At 42.5% G+C, this 27,299-nt stretch overlaps 1 protein-coding gene across 1 annotated transcript in view; it reads right to left on the reverse strand.

Moving 5' to 3' along the window:
- The window catches only part of col25a1 (collagen type XXV alpha 1 chain), a 93,554-nt gene that overhangs the window by 63,850 nt on the left and 2,405 nt on the right, over positions 1-27,299 (reverse strand). The gene's annotated exons all lie outside the window — the stretch shown is intronic.

Below are 27,299 nucleotides of genomic sequence, written 5' to 3' on the forward strand. Positions count from 1 at the left end.
TATCGTGACAATATCGTATCGTGATGTTTGGATATCGTTACATCCCGAGTGAGGACACATGAGCATGTTATCATGTAGACTTGCATGCACTGGTTTATGCTGCTAAAAAAAGGTCGCAATGGTGGAGAGTTCGCCTGAGAGCGATCGGGACGGACGGCGCAGAAATGTCACCGAGCGGAGTTCAAATCAAATACTTTGTATGTGTTTAAGACTTGCGTGGCTATTGGATGTCGCGGTGAAATCATGCGGAAGCCAACACCTGCGGCCGGCGGGCGTCGTGACTGCTGGCCGACCTCCACCACGGCGAAGATGCGTGCCCGCTTGTGCTCGTGCGCGTCTGCGGCGGCAAGTTTAAGAGACCCAGGAGTCGTAAAACAGGGACCGCAGGGGCCCCTGGACTGCTCAGTTTTTTTGTAGGCCTTCAGTCATCCTGCTTCCAAATAGCATCAAGCTCCAATGTTCAGACACAATTAAAAATGTAGACCAAACAAACAAAAAAAACAAATCTACCGTATTTTCCGCACTATAAGGTGCACCTTCAATGAATGACATATTTTAAAACTTTTTCCATACATAAGGCGCAACAGTAGAGGCTGGGGTTACGTTATGCATCCATTAGATGGTGCTGCGCTAAAGGGAATGTCAACAAAACAGTCAGATAGGTCAAACTGTATTAATAGATTACAAACCAGCTTTCTGACTACTCCATTCACTCCCAAAATGAATAAACAGCTGTTTTATTCTTAGTATTAGCAAGCGATCCAAGATGGCGGGATCTTCTGTGCATTCGCGTCACCGATCGTGCGGGGGTCACCGATAGCGTCTTGACAGCGAGACCTGTTGCGGCTCAATATTGATCCGCATATAAGGCGCGCTGGATTACAAGGCGCATGGTCAGCTTTTGAAAAATTGAAGGCTTTTAGGTGCGCCTTATAGTGCGGAAAATACGGCAATTTAAATTTCAATACTTGTCTTTATATGGCTACCAAATGCGCAATGCGGATCAGATCCAGCTTGAACACGGTTTGACTCTACATCTTCTTACCCGGTTTTTGCACGGAGATTTTTAACTCCGATTTTTATGACTTTTTACCCACGTGAATAATTTAAAGGCTCATAAATCGAACGTTCGACTTCTATTTCCACAGCAGCACCGCAGGGCTCCATCGAGCCATTTTGTAGCAAGAGCTGGTGGTCCGACGCGGTGTTTACTTGACCCATGTGGGATTAGTTTGTGCACACGAGCGTGACGGGCGCAGACTCTTGTGTCATTGATGCTCCATCTTGTTGACAGAAAGAGAGAGAGAGTCCGACAAAGGGATGGACGTTTTGAAAACTAAAAACATGGAAGCCTGTTGAACGAGGAAACTATTTGCATGTCCGTCTGCATTCTCACGTTCGACTCCTCCAAAACACCCAAAGTGTCAAATCACAACGGTGCCCTTTCACAGGTCCAGAGTGGAAACGATTCCTCATTGAGCAGTCAAAAGTAGACTAGCACAACTTACAGTTTATTTTCCCAACCCGGAACAACCTTTAACCCACTCCTGGGGAAATGAACTCTTCCTCCAGCCCAGTCAACTAAACCAAATGAAGCGTGTATATAGACACTCGGGACCACATTATAAGATCGTCTTTGCGCTCGGGACTGTCAAAGACGGGCTCGTGATCAAAAGGACTCTTAAAGAGACACCAAAAAGGCTGCAGAAGTGCAATCCAAAGGCCCCCGAAATAGCGTGACCGAGGAAGGCAAACGTTCCAGCAAATGAAAAAGGCTGCTGTTTTCCCAACTTCTATCCATGTTTCCTTTAAAAAAAAAAGATTTCTCACAAAAGCTCCAGCGTTGAGTCATAACTGTGAACAAGAAGCTTCATGCACATTTATTTTCACTGCAGTCAGGACTGGACATAAAAACATGTTGGCTGCAGGAAAGTTGGAGGGGGGAAATAAAAAAATGGGAATCATACATGACAAATGGCTCTTTTACTGTAATTAATACAACTGCACGTGTCAAATAACCAAAAGGGAGATTTTTGTGGCTACGCAGAGAAGACAAAAGACGAAGTGTGTTTCTGCAGCATTCATCGTGTTTCCTCCTGATATGTCACTCAAACTGACCAGGTCAAAAGGGGCCAAAGGGGGCTCATACTCTGGGGATCATTGGTAATCCGGAGCCTGTAGTTTCAGCTGGCTGACGGGTCACGGGGAGAAACGCCGGAACGACTCTGTCGACACACCTCTTTCTTATTACGGGTTTGATCCCAAAGGGACATTAAAAAAAGATGGCGAAGATTTCAACAAGCGAGCCTCGGACGGTAGCTACGTCAATCCAAAGTCTCCATAAGATCTGGTCTCTAAGCAGCCTAAGAAGTAGCTTTCAAGATTTTTGGGGGACCTTTAAAAGGCACCTTATTCCGCACAGCGGTCCAGCTGGCGGCCACACGCGACCACTGGCGGCATGCAAATGAGAGCCAGAGCAAATATATCAAAGCGGCGGACCCAAATCTACAGACGGTTTGAATTACGCTGGACAATCATCTCCTCTTGCGTCGCCCGTAATGGAGTGAGATTAGAGCAGATTCCGCTCCGAATCCTGTCCTGTTGCCCCCATCAACCAAAAGAAGACACGCAAGATTCAAACGGTGATGCAAGCCGGGAGACCGCACGCCAACCTTGGACTTGTAAACAATAGCGAGGGACAAATGGAGACCAGAGGTGGGCGCATCGGTAACATTTGCCAGTCTGTCATTCGTCATTTGTAGAACCTCTAAATTAGGACACTAAAGGTTCCCGTCATTCGCCAGCAAAACGGGCATCCATAAGTGATGCTCTGCACAAGAATGTAATTGCTATGCTGAATCAATTAATCAATAAAGGGTTTGGCTTCAACCCTTGGTTGGATCTAAGAAAAAAAACAACATTTAACTCATTCACTCGCCGCCATTTTCACATTTCGCAATCCCGTTCGCTCCCGGCTGTTTTACTGGATTTTGACTGGTTTTGCAAGGCCCACAGAATAGTGTGTTCAATTGTTATAAAAGCATGGTACCTATCAAAAGAGAGATTAAAGTCTCTTCTTTCATCAGTAAAAAAAGTATGTTTCTATCTGTTTCCGTTTTGCAGCAATTGAGAGCTAAGTTTCAGCAATTTTCACAAATCTATTTAAAATAGTAAGTAATTGAGCTTTTTTTTTTTCTACATGGCCCTGGTTGATCTCCATTGCTCTGCTGCCACCTGCTGGCCGTTTGTGTAATAACTACCATTTCTGCAACCGTTCTTTGCAGTTGAGAGGCTGCATCAAAGCCTTCTGTATGCTCTTGCATAAAAAAAAAAAAAAAAAACAAATACAAAAAAACCCGTATAAATACGTCTTAGGGACACTTAGAACATTAAAAAAACGTATTTATACGTTATTGGGAAAAAAGTTTTAATATGTTTTGATGAAAGACTGGGTTGATCTGAAGCTTTCTCAGAATAGCGTTGTTAGCATTGACTGAGCTAGATCTCCCTTAGACACACCTTTACCACATTTTGGACAATCCGTTGAAGCCCTTGAGAGCCATGATCTCAAAATCCCGTCAACCTCAACTTCTGGAATGAATTAGAATCTAGATTGCCAGCCACGTCATTTTGACCAACATCAGTCCGTCACTCCAAAACCGATGCGGTTGTCCTGCCTCGACTTCCTGTTGGTGCCTTGAGTCTTCATCATTTTTCTCAACTCTAATGACTCAAAGGAGGCGGAGTCGTTCCAACAAAACTGCCTCAACGGCACCGATGCGTGCCACCTTTCACCACGCCTTCGCTTCGCGGAACTTCAAAGCTTTCATTCCGAACGGAAACCAGGCCAGAGATGACGACATCAAGGACACCGAAGACAGTTCTGATACGGAAGGATGGAACAGAGGAAAGAAACCGGGTTTCTCCCGGAAAAATGGCCTCACTGATTGCCGGTCTGCTGCGGCGGCGGAGCGGCAGCGCACAGTTTCACATTACGGCCGCCATATTACGGCGTCGGCATGTTCTGTGAGAACGTTAGGCACTTGCGGGAAGCAGATGAAAGGGAAGGCGAAGTGTTGGAGGTTCAGTTGTATGCTACGCCGCATGTTTGGATGCTCGTGGAAATCAATCAGGATTGCGAGTGAGCATTCGCAGTGTTTGATGGTGCGAACATGAGCGCCTATAAAGGCAACTCTCGTTTTCCATTACTTTGTCAATCATTAAACATACAGAGACCCTCTGCATGTAATTCTACTGGATAATGTTGCGATTTGAAGGATCGATATCAGAAAGAGGTTACAAGGATGTCCTAAATGAAAGTTTGTGGGATGCAGACAAAACGGTCCTGACAATCTTGGTTGAAACAGACAGACTGTTAGCATTAGTTCCCTTCACTTCCATCAATGAAATAGTCCGGCTTTGCCCACTCCGCAGTATACCAGGAGCGATCATCGGAAGTGGCAAAACCAGGTCCAGAAAGTTGATGTTGCACCTTCTTGTTCTTGCTAAAACCCGAAAATTGTGGCTGGTCTTCCAAGTCCGGACAACATACTTCTCAGGATTTGCTCTTTCCATAAAAGCTTGGGAACGCTCGCTGAGCATTTGGGCGGCCAAAAAAAGTTGTACATGTTTACTGTGGATTGTGGGAGCCCAACTTTTCCCCCTCCAAGACCTCCATTCATTGGGCTTCCATTTGCCAAAGCGTTGCCACGGAACACCCTTTGAAAATGAGCCCTGCGCACAATTTACAAGCACACTACAGTAATTCCACAACAATACTTTTCCGCACAACCTTTGACTGCGCGGGCTTTTACTGAGCAGGACTTGGAGCCTGCTAATAAGTCAGCATGATTGAGATTGGCCAATGACTTGGCTCGGACACGACATTGCTTTTCCACTATGCTTAAATATGATTTGAAATGAATTTCACGACTTGCACTGTAACACAAAAATTGTTTGGCTTGTGAATATAGACCCAACAAAAGACACCAAATGATGCGGAATCAGCCTTGAGGTTTCACCAAGTATTCAAGTAAATTGACCCAAGACTCCTCAGTGATTGTCTGTGGTGTTCTCGGCATGTCAAAGTGCACAATGGCACCATTGTTGCACAGTTCCGTTGTTTTGCCGTTACGTGACATTGGACATGCTGCCAGAGGCCATTACACGTGTAAAAGGGCGAATGTAAAAGCAGGCGGTACATGAGAACCTGTTTGTGGGGTGGCTACTTGGAGTTCTGAGTCTATGTTCGTGTCACAGGGGAAGAAGGCTGGTCTGCAACCTGTCTAAAGTTCACCCCAAACTAGGGATAGACCGATTATCGGCCAGGCCGATTATCGGTGCCGATATTTGACTTGTTGACAAATATCGGCATCGGCCGTTTTACGAATTGGAAGGGCAATAAAGCTGGAATCAAGTTACGTCATTAAATAATAAAAAAAAAAAAATTGAAATTATTTTGAAATTTTGGAAAACTTTATTTACAGTTGAAAACTTTAGAAAACGCCTTTATTTATTTATTTATTTATTTATTTATTTATTCACTGCAAACACTGGGAAGTCCAAACACTTTTTAATTTATTAAAAATAATGACTTTTTTTTTTTTTAGAAATTATGTTGATATTTTGGAAAACTTTATTTACAGTAGAAAACTTTTAAAATTATTTATTTATTTATTCACTGCAAACACTGGGAAGTCCCAACACTTTTTAATTTATAAAAAAAAATAATAATAATTAAAAAATAAATTTAGAAATTATATTGAAATTTTGGAAAACTTTATTTACAGTAGAAAACTATTTATTTATTTATTTATTTGCTTGCTTAGTTTTGAATTTAGCTTAACACATGCTGATGACCCTGGAAGTTCCCGACATTTTCTACAATTTCTGTTAAAATTTTAATTAAACAAAACTGTCTATTGTTTCTAAGTTTTAAAATTAAAAAGGTTTATTTTATTTTTTTTACACAATTATTTTCTCTTTTACTGCAAATGATATCGGCTTGAAATATCGGTTATCGGCCTCCTTGACGACGAATAATCGGTATCGGCCCTGAAAAAAAACAAAAAACGTATCGGTCGATCACTACCCCAAACACAAAGAGAGCACCTTGGGATAGGAGCATAAGCGCAGAGAGAAAAGGTGTAGGCAGCTCTGCCTTTTATCAGGGGTGTACCACAAGGATGCTCCTTCTCCCGTTTGAAGATCACCTCATTAGAATAAAAGGCAATTTGAAACCGTAAAAAGGTAACTGGAAGAATCAAATCAATCCCGCATTGAGACGCTCTTCAATTTGCCTCGTCATATTTCAGATTAAAAGCCGCTTCACGAGCCTTAAAAGCGGCTGCCTGACAGCTGACGTTTGTCTTAACAGAGACACTTCCTCTCTGAGAACATACTTTGTTACTGACAAAATCTTCGCCCACTGGCAAGCATCTGGTCTACTTCAAGGCTCTCTTAAGCACGAGCGACTCGCGAGCAAACGAGGTCTGGGCTGCTTTTAAAGCCGCGGAGACAGGTGCTTCCAAAATGCCAGAGATGGCCGAGGGTGAGATGCTTGAGACAAAAAGTCACGAGCTGTTTACATTCCAAGTGGCTACGCGAAGGTTCTGGCAGCTGCATGGAAGCAAACGGGACCTTGACTTGGGTTCACAACCCACAAAAAGTGGGGAAGTACATGGCGCCCATCAATCTGAACTGCTCTTCTAGCTAGTTAACTCATTTGCTCCCAAATACGTGTAAATAAGTTTTTTTTAATGTTCTAAGTGTCCCAAAGACGTATTTATAAGTTTTTTTTGTTTTGTTTTTTTATGCTAGAGCATACAGAAGGCTTTGATGCAGCCTCTCGACTGCAAAGAACGGTTGCAGAAATGGTAGTTATTACACAAACGGCCAGCAGGTGGCAGCAGAACAAAGGAGATCAACCAGGGCCATCTAGAAAAAAAGCTAAATTACTTCCAATTTTAAATAGATTTGTGAAAACTGATGAAACTTAGCTCTTTTCTAATGCTAAATGCTGCAAAACGGAAACAGATAGAATCATACTTTTTTTTCCTGATGAAAGAAGAGACTTTAATCTTTCTTTTGATAGGTTCCATGCTTTTATAGCAATAGAACACAATATTCTGTGGGCCTTGCAAAATCAGTCAAAATCCAGCAAAACAGCCGGGAGCGAACGGGATTGCGAAATGTGAAAATGGCGGCGAGTGAGTGAGTTAAAAAAAAAAAAATGAAATAGATTTTTTCCTAATGCCTTAATTCAATGCTACGGCTACCACAGTAATGAAATTGCAGGGAGACGTGTTCTATTAAAACCAAAGCCCTTAAAAATTAACGACTTCCATCCCCTCGACCGTGCTCAGCCGCCATAAGCGAAGGCATTCCGCGTCGATCACAATGTACCTGATAAACCGCAGTTCATTAACGGAGTCTGGTCGCTCGTTCTGCTCAGAAGGAAACGGATCGCGCGCTCGTGTACATGATCAACGTCGGGAACTCTTCCAGGATCTCATTTCTCCGCTCGCAAATGCTCAACCCTCCTTGACATTTCAATTCTCTTGGGTAACTGCTGTGTTTCGTCTCAGCCTCTCACAGGTAAAGCTTTCTCGCAGGAGGTAATAACGCAGCAAATCATCCATCTCTTACCACGGGGAAAAAAAAAAAAAGCTCGATGTAAGATGACATTACATTAAGCCTCATGATTGGATGAATACTGTACACGACTTGCAAGCCAATATAAAAAAATAAATAAAAAAAAACACATTGCGTGGGCTTTGTATTCATTTGAAGTCATCTCACGACACAGTCTGACTGTTATGTTGTCACTGGGGGAACTAAATGTTTGTTTACCTCCTCCCTAAGCCTGCCACCCACAATAAAAAAAATAAAATAAAAAAAAAGTGGAGGGGGTGGTAGTCAGAAGAGTGGAAAAATCATTAACAAAGCGCCTCGGAGAAAGCCGACGCAGGTAAACATGGAGGTCAGAGGGGGAGGCTCTTTGGATGATTGGCACAAAGAGGATAACGAGGGCCTTCTGCAATGAACGGAAGGCTAATGACAGCGTGTCCTGATGGTTGTGGTGTAATAACCAAACAATTGTGATATTTAAATCTAATAGGGGCTTCCTGTCATGTTGCCATTAAATTCATTGCGACACAATCCTGTTACCTCATAACGTTTTTCAGCCCAGCTTATTTTACGACTCTTAACTCATTCAGTGCCATTGACGGCTATACACGTCAAAGATCCATTTTTACTGGGCTGGCAGTCAATGAGTTAATGGTTATGAAAAATAATCACTTGACAGCTCTAATTTTTGTTAAAAAAACAAAAAAACAATCTAAGTATATGTACTCTTACACCCCCTTGTGGCCGTTTTACAGGAAATATAAATTAGATGCAGAAAATTGCTATTAACTTCATGCAATTTTAATGTAAAATACTATATTGGGATATATGTCTTCATTTAAAATGATCTGTTATTGTTTTATGGAGGAAATTTATTTATTTAAAAAAAAAAAATCACATTTTTAAAGTAATTAACTGATTAAAATAGGAGGATGAGCGAGTGTGCAGTGGCTCAAAAAATGTTCAAGATGTGCTTTCTACAACAAAAAAAATGTTGAAAAAGCCTTTTTGATTAGGTGATTAATCGAAATTCTAAGACGTGATTAACTCATTCAGTGCCATTGACGGCTATACACGTCAAAGATCCATTTTTACTGGGCTGGCAGTGAATGAGTTAATGTTGAAGTCACATGGCACATTTGATATACACAAAAAGCCTCTGCTGCCATTTTCGGCAGCATTTGCATTTTTCAAGTTTACAAAAAGAAGAACTTGCTGTGTCGCGGGAAAACGCGGCCAAAGATTCAGCAAGTAAGCAGCAACCGGCGAAGTGCGCTTGACACAGCGTCGGCCTTTTTAAATCAGACTACTGATGCATAACGAGATACGCGTTGAGAGGTGGCAAGCAGGGCTGGAAATCAGCGGCCAGGACTCCAATATGGTTTGCAAAGCGGCTCTTTGACTTGAAAGTCATGAATTTAAAAAGCGAGGGAAGTGCAGTGTATGCAAAGTCCAAAAAAAATAAAAAAAAATAAAAAAATGCACCCTTACTGGCAAAAGTAATGACAAAGAAGAGAAGAACTCCAAACGAGTTAACTTGAGTGATGAGAAATGTCAAATATGGATTGAAACGCTCGCAGGGTTCCACCACTGGACGCAGTACAACTAATAGGCACATTTTGCGGCTTGCGCAAGGAGCCAAAGATGAGAGGAACGAAAAGGAGAATTCCAGTCAGCTGTCACGGGTACACCAAAAAAACAGACTGGTAGAAACGTCTGGCGATGCTCTCGCAGAACAGACGCAGCCAAAAAGGCCCGAGGAAGCCTCCAGGAATCGACGAAATCAATCAATACTTTGAACTCGGGGGTCCAACGAAATTCCAAACGTCCTACGTGACGCATATCTCCATTTGCATGATGCAGCATTTAACCGATCTCATTTTCGGCGGCTTTTGGCATCCGAATCAAATGGAAATTCAACCCTAGAATTGGTTACCACCCAACACTGAAGGCGCACGCATAGTTCGTCCCAACGGGGGGCGACGCGAAAGCACTCCGAGGAAATATGCGAGTGAGGAGTGCGAGCAAGCGGCGGTCCGAGTTTGAGCGGCGCCGCGTGCTGCCGCGCATACCGGCTGAAACCGCCACCGAGTGCGAGTCGAGGGAACGAATGCTGCGCAAAATCACCACTAGGGGGTGGGAACCTGGGGGTACCTCATGATACGATACGATATGCGATACAAAGCTGACGATAACGATTATCTCACGATGTGACGATACCGCGATTATCGATATATTGCTCAGGTCTTAAATCCACGATAATCATAAAAAAATAAGAATAAAAATAATAATTAAAAAAAATATATAATAATAATAATAATAATAATAAATTAAATAAAAAATAAATACATAAAATAAATAATAAATCAATAAATAATAAAAAGAAATCAATAAATAGATCAAAAAATTAAATAATAAATAAGTTAGTTTTCAGGGTGGTTCTGTTAGTTTTAGGTTTTTGTTTGTTTGTTTTTTTTAATGTGTATTACTTGTGCTCAATATTTAAAAAAAAAAAAAAAACACCATGGGAGCGACAAGTTTGGACACCCCTGCATTAGAGCAATATCCTTCGTGAATAGGACGTTAACAGGGAGCAAGATTTAGCCCAAAAACATCAATATGTACATATCGCTAGGAGCTCAGCGTGAACGCATTTAAAGAACCCTGCAAAACACTCGATCCACTTTTCAACGTAAACATCTGTAAAAGCTGAAGCATTTGACATTACGAGACCACACATCACAAGAGTGCGAAGAACATGGAGGATTTTGGCAAAGCGGGCGGAGAGGATTTGCTTACAGGGGGAATGACGAACATTCCTCCGAATGAGATGCAGAATATAAACATACATGGGAAACAACAACAACAACAACGACGAGGCTGTGAAAAGCGGTCCGACTGTTTGCTGCCAACTTGGAAAAGCGACAAAAAATGTTTTTCCAGCTTCATTAGTGTGAACACGCGTCCCGTCCCGAAGGGAGTCCAAGCAGATGCTGCAAGTAGACTTACAGCAGCGGACCTCCGGGCTCAAATCGCGCAGCCCGATGAGGGTCTGGCGAAGAAACGCGATACCGGGTTGGGGGGGGCGCCAACTGAGAGGCGTGAACTTCTGCGGGCGTTGCGGCCAGACACCAAAATGAATCCATGGCCAAGCTGCTCGCCGTCAGACCAGCGTTGCTTGGTTGTTAACAGTTCCCCAGCTGGCGTCTGTGATGTGCGTTTTGTTTGCAAGAGTTAAAGAGGCAACAATGCGCAATTCTTTTTCGACAGGGCGGAATGCAGACCACAAGCAGCAGGTCTGAAGCGGCAAAAGGGGGGGACCAGAGATTGGGTTTCGACCAGATTAGACCCAGACTGGCAAACGACTTAGCTGCTGTGACACAATCGCTCGTCGAAGATGCGTGAAGAGTCAAACCTGATCCTGGGATCAAAAGACGCTTGCGCCGTTTTCGGCACAGTCGCAGTAGCATAGTTGGAGCAGGCGTTCGCATTTTTAGCGGGCAACTGCATCTTGTCATTATAAGACTATAAGCGCGATTTTTAGCACGCAGAGGGAGGGAAAAAAGTTGGGGAAGCCACTGGAGCATGTCAGCACGAGGGCTTTCTCTCTCTCATCTGCGATTGGGGAAGGGATGATGGGAACGGCTGGCGGGGATGCCTGCGGTTTGCGTTTCCTCCCGCAAAAACCTCACCGGGTCACCAAGAAGCGTTTCATGAATGGCAAAGGGCGGCGGCGAGTGCGAGCGGACGCCCCGCCCGAGTTCGCCAAAATCCAAAAGGATGGATGGCGAAGATTTCTAGGAATTTCAAATGGGCAGATATGTGTCCCGATGGCGTCTGTAGGTAACCGCTAAAGAAACAATGGGTTCAATCCAGAGAGAGGAACAGTTACCATTGGAACACTTTCATTAAAACCCGAAGTGGAGCTTGAAACTTCAAGTAGGAGAAAATGAGATTTGAGTTTTTAGCTCCCAAGCTATGTTTAAATGAAATAAAAGAGAATGGTCAGATGCTGATAACACCATATGACGACATGTCTTGAGGCAGATTGTACCACTAATATAAAAGTGGGTGATGACTGGAGTTGGGATTTTGGTGCGTTGCATTGAAGAACTTTAAATTAGCAAAGTATGCTACTCTGTGGATGACATTGTCACAGCAAATATGTCCTTCGTTTTCGTCTTTGGTCATTAATTGAATGCATGAGCCTTTGGGGATGATTTTAAATGTGATTTTTAGTAGATTTATTTTGATATAAAGCGGATGGTGTTTTTTAAATATTGTGCACAAGTAATACACATTTAAAAAAAAAAAACTAACTAAACTAAAACTAAGCATTTATTAAAGAACTAAAACTAATAAAAAAAACTAAGAATCACGCTGAAAACTAATTAAAAGTAACTAAATTAAAAAAAAAAAAAAAACTCAAAACAAAATAAAAAATTCCAAAACTATAATAACCCCACTGCCATATTACAAATAAATTGGTTTATATACTGTAGCATTTTTCTAAATATGAAAAATCACAAATAAATGATTTGTACAATTTTTAGGACTAAACACAATTTCTCTTCATATTATGTGGCCCTCAAATGAAAATGTTTGGACACCCCTGCTCTCGGGAAACGATTCCAAGCGTCTTCCCTCAGCAAAACGAGCATTCCGTCGCTCAGAATTTTGGACGCTGTGGCCTTTCTAATCATCAGCGGCGACAAAAGCCCCTTTCTAGTTTTGAACGTTTGTTTGTCTGCATGACTGACTTTGGCCTGGAAATCAGAGTTGCTGCTAATGAGCCCCCAAAAACAAGAAGACGGGTAGCGTGGTATTTTTTTTTTTGGGGGGGGAATCTGATGACCCTTTGGCTCATATTTGACCTCATGTGACCAAAGTTCATCGGGTTATTCTTGCTGGAGACATCACAAGCGTCTCCATCATGTACCTGATCGAGCGTCCCTCGAATCAAAATGTCCGCAGGGCAGCAACTGCGAGCGTTCAGCGCATCATCAATTAGCAGCTCAGCCTCTCTCGATGTGAATAATCCATGAGAACCTGCCAGCATCTTGGAGACATTCATTAAAGCCCTCTCTCACATCGGCATCACCTCCGATAAATCTGATTCGGGGAGCGGACGCAGAATAATAATGGCGGCATTTTTATTTACGTTAACCACCGCGGGGCACTGCTTTTGCTTGGCCAATCACAGCGGGCGATGAAACATTAATGCACCGAAAGGTTAACGGTTCTTCTCTGAGGGATTTTTGATGACTAATTGATTCCTTCCCCTTTTGAAGAGGGGAAAAAGGAAGCTTGTTCTTTTGTTCCTTGTGAACAGATGTAACAACGGCGCCCTCAAGATACGAGCGGGGCGTTCGCCACAAAAAGGTGGAACAAAAACGACTTCTGTTCATCGCTCATAACTAGGGACGGGCGAGTACCAGGTATCGGTATGGGGCCGATACCTGCCTTTTTTCAAGTACTCGAGTACTCGTGACGCAGACGAGTACAAGCGAGCGATGGCAGAGGGGGAAGACGTTAACTCATTCACTCGCCGCCATTTTCACATTTCGCAATCCCCGCTGTTTTACTGGATTTTGACTGATTTTTGCAAGGCCCACAGAATATTGTGTTCCATTGCTATAAAAGCATGGAACCTATCAAAAGAAAGATTAAAATCTCTTTTTTCTTCAGGGAAAAAAAAATGTTTCTATCAGTTTCCGTTTTGCAGCAATTAGTATTAGAAGAGAGCTAAGTTTCATCAGTTTTCACAAATCTATTTAAAATTGTAAGTAATTGAGCTTTTTTTTTTTCTACATGGCCCTGGTTGATCTCCTTTGCTCTGCTGCCACCTGCTGGCCGTTTGTGTAATAACTACCATTTCTGCAACCGTTCTTTGCAGTTGAGAGGCTGCATCAAAGCCTTCTGTATGCTCGAGCATAAAAACAAACAAACAAAAAAACGTATAAATACGTCTTTGGGACACTTAGAACATTAAAAAAACGTATTTATACGTTATTGGGAGCAAAAGAGTTAAGTGAGTCCTCCTTGCCTCTAAGTGGCGCTAGCTTGCAGCAGTTTTTCACCAAAACTTCAACGGTTTGGAAATACTTTAAAATTGTGAATCTTAAACAAAAAGAGCATTTTTGTGTTTAATTTTGAGCGTTAAGACTATTGAAGAGTGACTGTGCTGTTTTTTTTGTCAAAAATTAAAGGAAATATATTTGTTTAAAAATATCTTTTAGTGATTTTTTTTATTTTTTTTTATTTGTCAAAATGTACTACTGGTATCGGCAGTTGGTATCGGTATTGGAGGTTGCTGAGGGTCTGAGTATCGCTCTGAAAAAAAGCGGTATCGAACACTCCTACTCATAACACACGATGGCACAAATCCCACGGCGTAAAAAACTCGCAGACTCAAAAAAACGAGCTGGCGCTGGCGTTTCCTCCGCGGCGCGAGCACCGTCGCACGCTCGCGAGCTCGTCCTTCGTCGTCTCCAAAATAGCCGACACCTGACGCGACAACTGGGATCTGGCGGCGGGTCTCGGCACGCCGACGTCCCGCTCCGGAATCCGCGGGTCCCGTTTCAAAGCCTCCAAGAGCCGCCCGGGCCGCTCGTACGTACCCAGGCTTGGGGGGGGGCTATTTGAGAGCGGTGACCTACGACCCCTTGGCTTCCGCACCGTGATCACGTCGCACTGTGCATGCTTTCATGCGCCAACTACTTTGCACTGGGAGGCCGCACTTAGAAACACATATTGATGACCAAACGCTAATCCCATAAGCAGAAGAGTAAATTATATCACGCATGCATGAGTGTCATTATTAGTGCGGTGCATGAATGGGTGGTCGTTTGGAGATTCGCTTGAGTGGGTAAATTAAAATTTCAATCATAATTTGAGGATTTGGATCAGATGGTGTGATGTATTATTTTTTTTCACTCACTCACAGAAGCTTAAATAATAATAATAATAATAATAATAATAATAATAATAATAATAAAATATATAAACATCATATATAATATATAAATATGAACATGTGTCTATAAAAAAAAAATAAAACTAAGCTCATGAGTCTTCTTTGCCTGAAGACTTCCGTCCATTTCCCCGCCACTCTTATGAGGTGCTCCCCCTAGTGGCCCGCCAAGTAATAGCTCGATAAGTCATGAACAATGGAGCCGTTATCGTGGCTGAATATTAACTACAAATATCGCGATACTTGCGCAGGCGTATCGGCAATCCATCGGGAGACAAAGTATCACGATATCGATATATCGGCACACTCCTAGACTCAAATATGCGTTACGAAGACAGGTGGTTTTGCACATATGGAGTGTCATTCAAACGTTTTAATTTTTCTGTTTATTCTTTGTGTTAAAGAAACTAATAATAAAAAAACAAAAAACATCCAGACTTGTTTTTTTTTTGTTTTTTTTTTCACAAAATGGCTGCACTGTAAAGTAAATCAACCCAGAACAGCTGCAACATTGGGTGTACTCCTTCTTGTGGCCAGTTGAGTGTACGGCACCATCTATCTATCATTATTGTATTAAAAAAACAAAAACAAAAAACGTTCCAATATTGGCCTCACAAAACCACTAGAGAAGCTCTCGTGTTTATGACAAACGTTTTCACATTTCATTTGAACAGATGAGGACCATCAAGTCCGTGTTTTCATACATATTGTTGCTCGTTTATGATGGATGAACCCGCCATTTTTTTTTTTCCTCCCGAAAGTTGACTTTGACCGCATTTTCCCGCTTTTGGCATTTGCAATGAAGAATTTTGCATCGTAAAATGTGTTGAATGCAGACAAGTAAATGCCAACTTTAACTCATTCACTCGCCGCCATTTTCACATTTCGCAATCCCGTTCGCTCCCGGCTGTTTTACTGGATTTTGACTGATTTTGCAAGGCCCACAGAATATTGTGTTCTATTGCTATAAAAACATGGAACCTATCAAGAGAAAGAATTAAGTCTTTTTATAAAAGTGTTTCTATCAGTTTCTGTTCTGCAGCAATTAGCATTAGAAGAGAGCTAAGTTTCATCAGTTTCACAAATCTATTTCAAATTTTAAGTAATTTAGATTTTTTTTCTACATGGCCCTGGTTGATCTCCTTTGCTCTGCTGCCACCTGCTGGCCGTTTGTGTAATAACTACCATTTCTCCAACCATTCTTTGCAGTTGAGAGGCTGCATCAAAGCCCTCTGTATGCTTTAGCATTGAAAAAAAAATAAAAATGAAAAAAAGAAAAAATACGTCTTTGGGACACAAAACATAAAAAACGTATTTACACGTTATTGGGACCAAATGAGTTAATATTAATCTGAATGACTAAATTCAAATATATGCAGAAGGCTTGGACCCGTTTATAAAAAAAATAAAAATAAAAATAAAAATAAAAAGGATTTACACGATATTGGGAGCTAATGAGTTAAATTAATGGCATGCTGCTGACTACTTGTAGTTGATTGCGATTCAATTGTGTCACATCATTTGCTGTTTTTTTTTTATTTTTTTTTTATTTTTTTTAATCTGGCATGAATTATATCACTTTACAGCCCTGCTGGAATTAATCATAACAGCCAGCCGGCTTTCCATTTTCAGGTGACAAAAACAGAAACATTTGCACGCTCGTCTTGAATGTTAAATAAAGCCGCCGACCTCCTTCAGCGGATGCGTTTGAAACATGCGCACAAAAAAAAAAAGGTCTTTCATCACAGTTTGGTGACAGCGCCAGTAATTGGAGCGCCCTCCTCTGCCTTAAGGCCCCGGGCCACATGCCGCATCCTGGCGGCGACGGCGTGATTTACATCCTGGCCTTCCATCATTCCGCACGAACTTCAGCGGCCACCGTCGCTTGCGGGAGCTGAAAAGTCGTCAATCAAAAAAAAAAAAAAAAAAAAGTCCACTTCCTCTGCGGTCTTCCGACCCCGAATCGTCTCTCCCATTTTCGGTACCACTTTGGTGGCCCTGTAAATCAGACGCAGGCGAATTCTTTTTTGTTCGCTGCCCGAAGCGCCTCCGATGAGGTGCGAACGCGAGGAGGCGCGTGCAAACGGCGGTAACGAGCAAAAACACCCCAGGAAGTCACTCTGACTAAACGGCACTCCAAACAGTTCACGTCAGTTCACTCTCCATTATTGTGGCCTGCAATTATTTAGAAACAGCCCGGAGAGGCTCTTCAGACCTTTGTTTGCCTTTATTAAAACTTCATGCCGCGTCCTCATCAAATTAAAAATCGAGCGACGAACAGCTTGAGACGAGGCCGCAAATTGTTGGAGCTAAAATTAGCACCCTTTTCTTCCAAGGCACGATTGGCTCAACAGAAGCTCGCTCAGCTCATCGTTGGGTTAAAAATTTGCGTGAAAGACGTTTTCCGCTTCATTTTCACCCTCTCAGATTGTCAAGAGTGTCGCTACAGGCGATCCAAAAATCACGTTAATTAGAATAAAAGCCTTGGTGCACGTCATATCCCGAGTATTCGTGTTCCCAAAGCGTCACCTGCTTCTCCGCTGGGAGCTCATTTGTGAGCAGGAAGAGACCGTACTTGAAATTCTTGCCATAAAAAAACAAACAAACTTTGCATTCCTCTCAAAAGTAGAATAACAAGCGCTGCTCTTTATTTAGCAGATCAAGCCAGCCACTTGCCAAGGAGACATCTTGTTTGTTTTTGCAGAACTTGGAAGGCACCAAAGGGCCACACAAGTGGAAGCTTGACAAGTGCAATTGAGCGGTAATAAAACGGCCGTTTGCGGCGCAACGACTTTTTCGAGCCTTCGTTTTGCCAAGGAATCGAGTGCTTTGAATAAAGTTACTCGTGATGGGCGAGTACCGATATCAGCCTCCCCCCCCCCCCCCCCCCCACCCCCAAGTACTCGAGTACTCGTGACGCAGACGAGTACAAGCGAGCGATGACGTGAAGTGAGTCCTCCTTGCCTGTAAGTGGCGCTAGATTGCGGCAGTTTTTCACCAAAAACTTCACCGTTTTGGAAATACTTCAAAATTGTGAATCTTAAAACTAAAAGAGCATTTTTTGTGTTTTATTTTGAGCGTTAAGACTATTGAAGAGTGACTGTGCTGTTTTTTTTTTTTTTGTTGTCAAAATTAAAAGGAAATATATTTGTTTAAAAATATATTTTAGTGATTTTTTTTAATTTGTCAAAATGTAGTAGTGGTATCGGCATCGCTGAGTACTGAGGGTCTGAGTATCGGTATAAAAAAAAAGTGGTATCGAGCATTCCTTAAAAGTTACAATACATTATTAATTAGGTTGGTTAAAAAAAAAATTTTAAAAAAAAAGAATAATCAATATTGAAGTGATTTTCCTTGCCGAGCCCAATATCGATTCATAAAACCATGAATCAATTATTTTAATATCCATAAATTCTTAAGAAAATAGTATTTTAAAGGACTTTTTCTTGAAATTTACTGTTTACGTGAATTTTAAAGTATTTTCTTACATTTATGGAAGACCTGCACTTTAAGACTTTTAGAATTCTGGTGCCTTTTCCTTACAGGGTACTTCTGTGCTCCGCCATGTTGTGGTTTTCATGTGTTTGTTTGGTTTTGGGTGTGTCTGTGGGTACGATCATGGTGATAGGGGAGTAGGGGGGGGACTTTTTTTTTTTTTTTTTTTTTGTATTATGGATATCCAGCACTTTGAGTTGCGTTTTGAATGTATGAAAGGTGCTATATAAATAAGGTTGATTGATTGATTGATTAATAAATGAAATTATTTGAAGAGTTCCTGCCTGCGCAAAATTGGCTTTATTATTCAATTAAATATTTGTGGATTTTGTTTTTTTTTAAATCATGTCATTATAGAAGAGTTGATGTTCCAAAATTAATCGATATCGGATTGAACTGAAAGTGAACTAAATCGAATCGGGAAAAATCAAATTCGTATTGAACTCGTGACTCGAAATCAAATCAATTGAGGAAATTAGAATCGATATGCAACCCTAATTATTAACCCTGAATGATACATTTTACATTTTGGTTCACATCCAACCAGTTGGAGATGATAAACTATGATCGACCACTTTAATATCATCTGCGCTTTCGTCGTTAGTGCGGCACGCGAGCGACGCGAGGATTTGATGGAGTTGACGATTAAAAGCAGTTTACGATGGCGCTCAATAACCGGTGCGAAGAACGGCCGACTCAGCGCGCCGAGCATCCGTCCTGACGCTCTCGGCGCCTGCGCTGCGGATCCAGGTCGAGCGGCGGTCACGCAACCTCACCCCGATTTCGCCCGTAAAATCGTAAATCTCTTTGGCGGCGGCGGTGATGAGAAAGATGAGGGTGACTGAATCCACAACGAGAGGACAAGGCCGATTCTTGTACAAAAAAAAAAAAAAAAAAAAAAAAACAAGGTGGGCTCGTCTATCAGTGCAGTCGTCAACAATTGTTTTATTTCAAATAGAAGATTTTCAAAGCCTTTGAGGTCAGAAAATTCCACAAAGGTGGCGGCCACTTGTCACATTGCTCAACGACAATTTGCCTTTGGTCCACCAAATGTTTGTTAATATACCAAAGAAACTTATTATACCCGATTTTGGTAGACGGGCATCCGTGTATGCACTGTTAAAAAGGTAGACTCGCTTTTAGACTTGCAAAAAACAGGTCTATGTAGTGGCGCAGGCAACAGATTTGGCGCTCTGCTGCACGGATGTTTGTTGATGATGTCATCAGATTTCATTCATAAATATGACAACAAAGTGGGACAATTATTCTGAATCAATGTAGAAATCAGTTAATTGAACGAATTACAGCATAATTTTACCGCGCGGCACGACCACATCATCATCATCATCATCAGATCTTGTGCTTATACAAACACCCTAAAAATGACATCCACTTCTCCTGCGGTGGAGCCAATAAAAGGATTTGGCGAGGAGCCACAAGGTCTCGATCCAAAAACGGTCTGCTGCCAGTGCTCGTAGTTCAACGGTCCAATTTTTCCTCAAATGAAACTTGAGCGCAGTTTTTTTTTTTTTTTTTTTTTACAAGCACCGCACATGAACAGTAAAGTAGCGCAAAAAAATGTTAGGTCTGCAGCTGGCTGATCTGCTGTTGCCGTGGCAACAAGAGGGATGCTATTCTTCACGTTCTAAGAGGCTGGAGAGCAAGCGACATGAGGGGCACGGATGCAAAATTCAAACTCGGATCGAGTTACGTAACGTAGACAAGCGAACGCCCGCCGACATTCCCACGTGGCTAAAAACGTGACAGTTGTCACCATCCGTCACCCCGGGCGACTACTCGGAGGTTCTTGTAAAAGAGAGGAGCCGATAAAAGTCGAGCGGGGGCCCTCATAAAAAGGGCCCCCTCGTCAATCAACAAACGTGCTGCCTGGCAGACATGACGAGTCGGACCCGCCGCTGTCAAACATGTCAACGCACAATGGGAGCAATCATCGCAAACGCCGACAATGTCGGCCTTTCGCTGGCCTTTTCTCGTCAACGTGTTGCCATGGTGATTTAAAAATAAAAATAAATAAAATAAAAAAAGGGCCAAGTGATTCAGAAATTAAAAATCTGTAATGAAGGATTAGAAGACCACATGCTGAAGCCCAATTCACACCGACTGCGGAACGGCTGCGCCGCGTTTTCCGTACGGACGCCGCAAGGACTGCAATTCACGCCGCGTGCGTTGCGTGTCCGGAAATCCACTCCCGGCAGACCACCGGATCACGCTGGCGAGTTGAGTTCACCCAATAGCAACCGTGTATACAGGACTGTCTCAGAAAATGAGAATATTGTGATAAAGTCCATTATTTTCTGTAATGCAATTAAATAAATGAAAAATGCCATACATTCTGGATTCGTTACAAATCAACTGTAATATTTATTTTTTTATTGTTTTAATATTGCTGATTATGGCTTTTTTTTTTTTTTTTTTTTTTACTTGGTCTGAGGAAATATTCTAATATTTCGAGATAGGATATTTGAGTTTTCTTAAGCCGTAATCAGCAATATCAAAATAATAAAAAGGCTTGAAACATTTCAGTTGATTTGTAATGAATCCAGAATGTATGGCACTTTTGCCTATTTAATTGCATTACAAAAAAAATAATGGACTTTATCACAATATTCTCATTTTCTGAGACAGTCCTGTATCGAGTCCTATTTGTAAACAATCGCCACGCTTGCCTGTTGTCACGTCGAAATCTGCTCCCGACAGACCACGTGGGGATCAATGAGGCTTGATCTGCCCCAGTTTCAAGTTAAGATCATCATAACCCAGACGCCGTTCTCCTACATTAAAACCCTGGCACATCCGCCGCCATCGTCGGATTAGCAGCCAATATAATCGTATCGAGGCTTAGCTTGGACCGTTAGCGTTCGGCTTGCTCAAACAGGACGAGGAGACGCGGCCGGCGCTACCGTTTGCCGTTTACCGTTTCCGGACAAAACTTTTCTCAAGTTAGGGACACGGAATTTCCTTTTTCTCACAAATTTGAGGCTCATGTTGCGTTGAATTCCTAAACGGTGGATGGGCCACGTGCACCTCAGCAGATCCAGTTTGACGTTCCAATTGTCGCCGATCACAACTACAATGTCAGCTCTCGGATTACACTTTACTATGGCAGTCCCAGAGCAGCTGCCAGATTGTCAAAAAAAAAAAAAAAAAGACCTCTATGAGCAAACGCACAACAGTGGTACGGATTATTACACCCCTGCCTCGTTCGTTCCCACGTTGTAAAGATTTCACCACAAGCCTTCAAACTGGAGGAAATGTTGCCCGGCAATTTGGCGTCCGTCAGTCCCGCGGCACCAAAAGTGTGTTTTGGCTGGTCGGTGGAAAACTTGCTGGACTGTCCCTGCGGCCGCAAGACACGCTTGCGTGAACCGCGTTTGCGCATGCGGCCGGGCCAACTTTGCTGGCTGAAATAACACGTCCATTACAAGCCACGACACTCGGGACTAGACGGAAAGACTGGCATCCCGTCCGAGTCCGCCTATTTAAGGCCGTTTCAAGACCGTGATGCGTGCGTCCTGGCTCAAGCAAGTCCGTCGTGTAAGTAGTAAGTTGACAGTGAAAATGATGGAGTGCGGTGAGTTCACCAAGGTTGCCTCCAGGGATTTTAAGACAGCAGGAGGCCAGTATCTGCACTCACATGCCGCCTCAACAAAAGAAAACACAAAAGTTTGCACGTGTTGTCAAACGAAATTCTGGTCGGTCCAGATTAAATGGCCCCAATTTAAAGGCCGCTTTCACTTAGGAAAATGCACTTTTTAAATACAGGATTTAAACAAACTACTTCTTAATTTACAGATCTGGGCTTTTTTTAACGTGTGGTGGTGATTTTGTCGTAAACCAGTCTGTATTTTGCCATTTTGTGGTTGTTTTGTAAACAGCGGGACGTTTCTGTGTAAAAATAGTGTTTACAACCCTCCAGCCAATCGCAGAGCAGGGGGGGGTGGTTGCCAACAGGGCCGGGCGAATTTGCCGGCTGCGTGATGTCACTCCCGCTGCAATTTGAAAGCACGTACGGATTTTTTTTTTTCCCCACTCGCTCATTCACACACGTAAACTTCTGTGAGTGAGTGAGTGAGGAAAAAAAAATAATAATCCGTGCGTGCTTTCAAATTGCCGCGGGAGTGATGTCACGCAGCCGACACGCTCGCCCGGCCCCATTTGCGACATGCCACACCCCCGCTCTGCAATTGGCTGGAGGCTTGTAAACACCGTCTTTCCAAAGAAACGTCCCGCTGTTTACAAAACAAACACAAAATGGCAAAATACAGGCTGGGGGTGTGGGGGTTTAGGACAAAATCACCACCGAAGATTAACATAAACACAGACGTGTAGACTGAGAGAAAGTTAGCGTACATCTTGCATTTAAAAAGTGCATTTTCCTGAGTGAAACCGGCATACCGGGCCTTTAAATACCACCAGACACGATTCTTTGCAACATCCTCCGTAGTGTAAGCGTCACAACAGATGGGCTGAAATCTCAAGTTTCCCCCTCTGATGTTTTTATTTTAGTCTCGCGTGTCGTCCCGTCGGCTCCCTCCCAAGTTCCCTGGAGGTCAAAAGCCTGGTCCACTCCGGGGACCCCCATCATCAACAAGAGAACGGTCACCGCCGCTGCTTTTTATTTGTCACCACAGACGTCAGGTTGCGACATCTGCGGCGTCCCCGCGAGAGCCTCGAGGGTTTGGCGCAGTGTCGACTGATAGGCGAGCTCGGAGGAAGTCAGCGAAACACGCTGAAGATGGCTGCAATCAAATACTACCTGGGGAAACGGATGCTACTTCCTCTAGAACCCGAGGCTCTGACTGAACCATGTGTGGTTCTTTAGTCCCTCTCCTGTGGATCTCTAAATAATAATCTAAATTAAGTTTAACATATTTATTTTTAGTTCATAAATATCATATTCTTCAAATGATTGAACGCACCTAAAAATGTCCAGTAAGCGAACATGAAATGTCCAAAAAGGAAGATGAACAGTAGATATTTAGCATGAAATGTCCATGAAATTTGGTGAAAATGTCAGAGAATTTAATTTTTATTTTTTTTTTTTAAAAGGCAGAAAAGAAAACGTTCAAACAGTAACCATAAGATGTCCAAAAACAAAACGAATCCTGAAAATTACCATTCCACAAAATTGCTTCAAATGTCATAAATTAATAGCAAAAAAAGGCAACAAAAAATGTTTAAAAAAAAATAAATAAAAAAAATATCCAAGCAAAGGAAGGAGACAGAAAATTACCACAAAATTTAATTAAGTTAAATTTGACAGTCAGAGAAAAAAAAAAAAAAAAAAAAAAAAAAAAAAAAGTAAAAAAAAAAAAAAAAAAAAAAAAAAAAAAAAAGTCTAAAAACAGATGAAAAAAAAAGAAAAATTACAAACAACAAGATTCTGCATAGTTTTCTGTTATGGTGCAACTCTAATTAGCTCTTGGGCCATCAGTACATTCAGCTAACACATGGTTTCGTTCATTACCATGTTCAAATGTTTTGCAGCTCCAGACAGATTTTCTGTCATTTATTAGGCCTTAAAAGGTTGCTAACTCCTAGTCTAGACTAGAACATTTCTTCGATTGCCTATACAGAATCTTTCATAAATCAGGTGCAATTCAATTTTCTTTCTCCTATGAAACAATATTGACTGTGAAAGGGCCAAAGCTCATTTTGTAAGGTCAGATGATATTTGACGTGTACACAGGTGGCAAAGCCATTGCCCTTCGCGCATGGAGCAGATCATGGTAGCCATAACCTACTGACACCCCTCGAGGGTAAACACAGACAAAGAACAGAAGGAGGCCTTTCAGCGCCCCCCCCCACTCCATCTAACCCGAGTCATCTGTTTTCTGTCTCGTTGCAGATCTTCAACACTCTCACCTTCGCCAATATCGATTCCTCGCCTCCCCCCCTTCGCGGAGGTGTTGCAGACGTGCACCTGTCTGTGGGGATTCAATCGCCGTCTGCAGCAGGTTTCATTGTTGTTGGAAAACATTTGCACTGCAACTAATATTAAATCAGTCATTCCATAAAAGCTTACCCCACCAAATACTGGATACAAAAACAGTGCAGCTTATAAGCTCGTTGTTGTGCGCCAACGTGAAAGCAAGGAGACCGCGAGGAAGTTGTAACTTCTGCCGAGCGTTAACAAAAGCACATTTATGCCTTCAAGACTTCACCAGACCTCAACCACAGTGTTGACACATCATAAAATGTCGTTATTTGGAGGGAAACGGCCCTAAAAAAAGGCCTCTTAGATAAATAGAGAAGACAATATTGTCAATATCGTGGACTCGGATTTCACGCAACGGCGACGTTACAGTTTATTCGGCCATAGATTGACCAACTTCCTGTTTTGGCTTCTGAGAGAGACGCTTTGCTTTCGAATGCAAACTGCGAGAGGCCACGGCGGGACGTCTGGCTTCGCACACGCCGCCACAAGCTTCCGGCGCGTTATTATTTCCAAGTGTCATTTTCTCTCTCTCCCGCCTCCAACAGAGCCTGCGTTGTTTCCGGGACCGTCGCTTAATGAAACGCGCCGACTTCCTCGTTCCCCGGTGTGCGGCCTCTCGGAAGACTGCGACGGAAGGAAGTTAGGAGGCTATAAATAAATAAATTAAAAAAGAAAAAAAAAAAGGACGCGGCGCTCGCGGCTTGTTTATTGCGTCGCATGCTAATGTGTGATGTGGCTCATTTGCTCCGTAGTCTGCTTTCGGGATACTACATCTTTCATGGCACGTTCAACCAGAGGCTGTCCGGATTCTGCGTCTCCTTAAGCCTATTGACCAAAATGCCTCGGCAGATGGATGCTTTCAACGAGCCGGCCGCATGAGGGCACGCAAAGCCTTTGTGAGTGTTTTTCCACACACTTGCCGAGCGCACACAGAGAGGTACGGAGCCCCTAAGGCAGGGGTGTCCAAAACTTTTTCCTCTGAGTGCCACATCCAGAAAAATAGAAAGCTGCAAGGGCCACTTTGATTTTTATTTATTTGTTATTTATTAAAACACATTAAGTCCCAGTCCACCAAAAAAATGCATCATTTGACGTTTTTTTCCGTCATTGGCAGTGAATGAGTTAAACATGGTAAAAAAAAAAAAAAAAAAATCAATGAAGCAATTATAAATTGTTGATATAATGTGCAGTTACTTATTGAAAACTGCTAACAGTCACAAGGCAAATAGTGGCCCCTGTGTGCTACTATAATAGATGCGCCTCTCCACTGAGCAGCAGCTGAATCCCAACTTGACATTCTGAACCACAACAAGAACAATCGGTCGTCAACTGACCACACTTAAGAACCATTAATCTAATGTGATGCTTTCACAAATTGGACCTTGACACTAAGCAACAAGTGATTGAAACTATTTTTATTTCTGAAACTGAATTATTAGCTGCAAATTTGTGGCTTTGCATAGCTAGAAATGTTTAATCCACCCTTTTTTTTTTTTTTTTTTTTGGAAAAATTATTTTTAGTATTTGCCGCGAGCCGCCAGAAAATGTATGGCGGGCCGCAAATGGCCCCCGGGCCGTAGTTTGGACACTGGAAAAAAAAAAATGCGTTCCCTCACGTTGTTTTTTTCTTCCTACCATGTCCACCTTAGCTGCGCCGTAAACACTTCCGGGTCATCTTCCATGTGACCAAAAGCGACGAGGACGGAACGTTTGTAAACGCGCAACAAAGCAGTCGGTAAAGTTTTCCCAAAGGGTGAACCGAACATGCAGTCAACTATCATACGATGTGAAATAAACAAAAACAACTGAGCATAAAGTGTCGTACGACAATGAACGTTCCAGTGCAACACGGCACAAGACGCGTTTTCATCCATAAACAGGCCCCGGCTTTGATGGAGAGCGCAAATATTGACCGTGTCCCGAAGCAGGCTCGCCACACCTGCTGCGGCGGCGGCGGCCATATTTACGCCCGGCGGCGGACGACTGGGACGAGGCCGAGATCCGCAGGGGTGGGGGGGGCCCTCTCGACGCTTCACACATGGGCGCACGCTCTTCCCCCTCCGGCTCATGACTTTCTTGGCGAGGGAGCGGGAGTCCAGCCGAGCTGGAATGCGTGCGTGCGCTAAGTACACAACATCCCAACGACTGACACATTCAATACGTGATGACATCGTCACAGTCCCCTCCCAAAAAAATATTGCAAACAGGAAGGTCAATTCAAGACTGTTGGGTTTTAGATCAAAAGACAAAAGTTGAGAATTCCAGCTTTTATTTCCGAGTTATTTACTGTACATCCATACTAGGGGTGGGAACGATACGATATGCGACACAAGGCTCACGATAACGATTATCTCACGATATGACGATACCGCGATTATATTGCTCAGGCCTTAACGCCACGATAAAACTAATCATAAAAAAATAAGAATAAAAATAATAATAAAATAAGTAATAAGAATAAAAATAAAAATAAATAATTCAATAAATAAAAAGAAAATAAAAAGATAAAAAAATTAAAAAACAAATCATAGTATAATAATATTCCCCGCCACTCTTATGAGGTGCTCCCCCTAGTGGCCCGCCAAGTAATTGCTCGATAAGTCATGAACAATGGAGCCGTTATAGTGGCTGAATATTAACTACAAATATCGATAATCCATCGGGAGACAAAGTTTCACGATTTATCGTCACACTCCTAATCCATACTGTTACATTCTTCATTTAAAATCCTTTTCCAGGCCTATACTGCAGCCTCTTTCACTTCTTTTTTTGGTTTCTAGGACTTTCTCGCCTCAGTCGCCACTTGAGAAGGCAAAATGCTTCCTCAATTGCAGGGTTCAACAATTCCGATCCTCGAGGTCCGGAGACCTGCAGGTTTTAGATGTTTCCGCCCACTAGCACACCCGATTCATATAATCAGCATGCCTGATACTGATCCTGATCTTTCAAATCAGGTGTGCTGGTAGAACGGAAACATCTTGTTGCATGATGAATCTTATCCTGGTTAGCTTGGATGCATTTTTCTGTAAATTGTCAGACAAAATCGTCTCGTAGACTTCAGAATTCATTCAGCTGCGACCCTCATGAATTACATCATCAATAAAGAACTATACATAACGTATTCTATATCACTCATCAGCAAAAAGAAATCAGAAGGCTACATTGGATTTTCCTAATGAGTACAGAGATGAGCCACAAAAGTTTTATGGACTGATGAGACCAAAATCTACCAAAGTGATGAAA

This window comes from Festucalex cinctus, chromosome 16 (genome assembly GCF_051991245.1).
Source record: "Festucalex cinctus isolate MCC-2025b chromosome 16, RoL_Fcin_1.0, whole genome shotgun sequence".
NCBI classification, from domain to species: domain Eukaryota; kingdom Metazoa; phylum Chordata; class Actinopteri; order Syngnathiformes; family Syngnathidae; genus Festucalex; species Festucalex cinctus.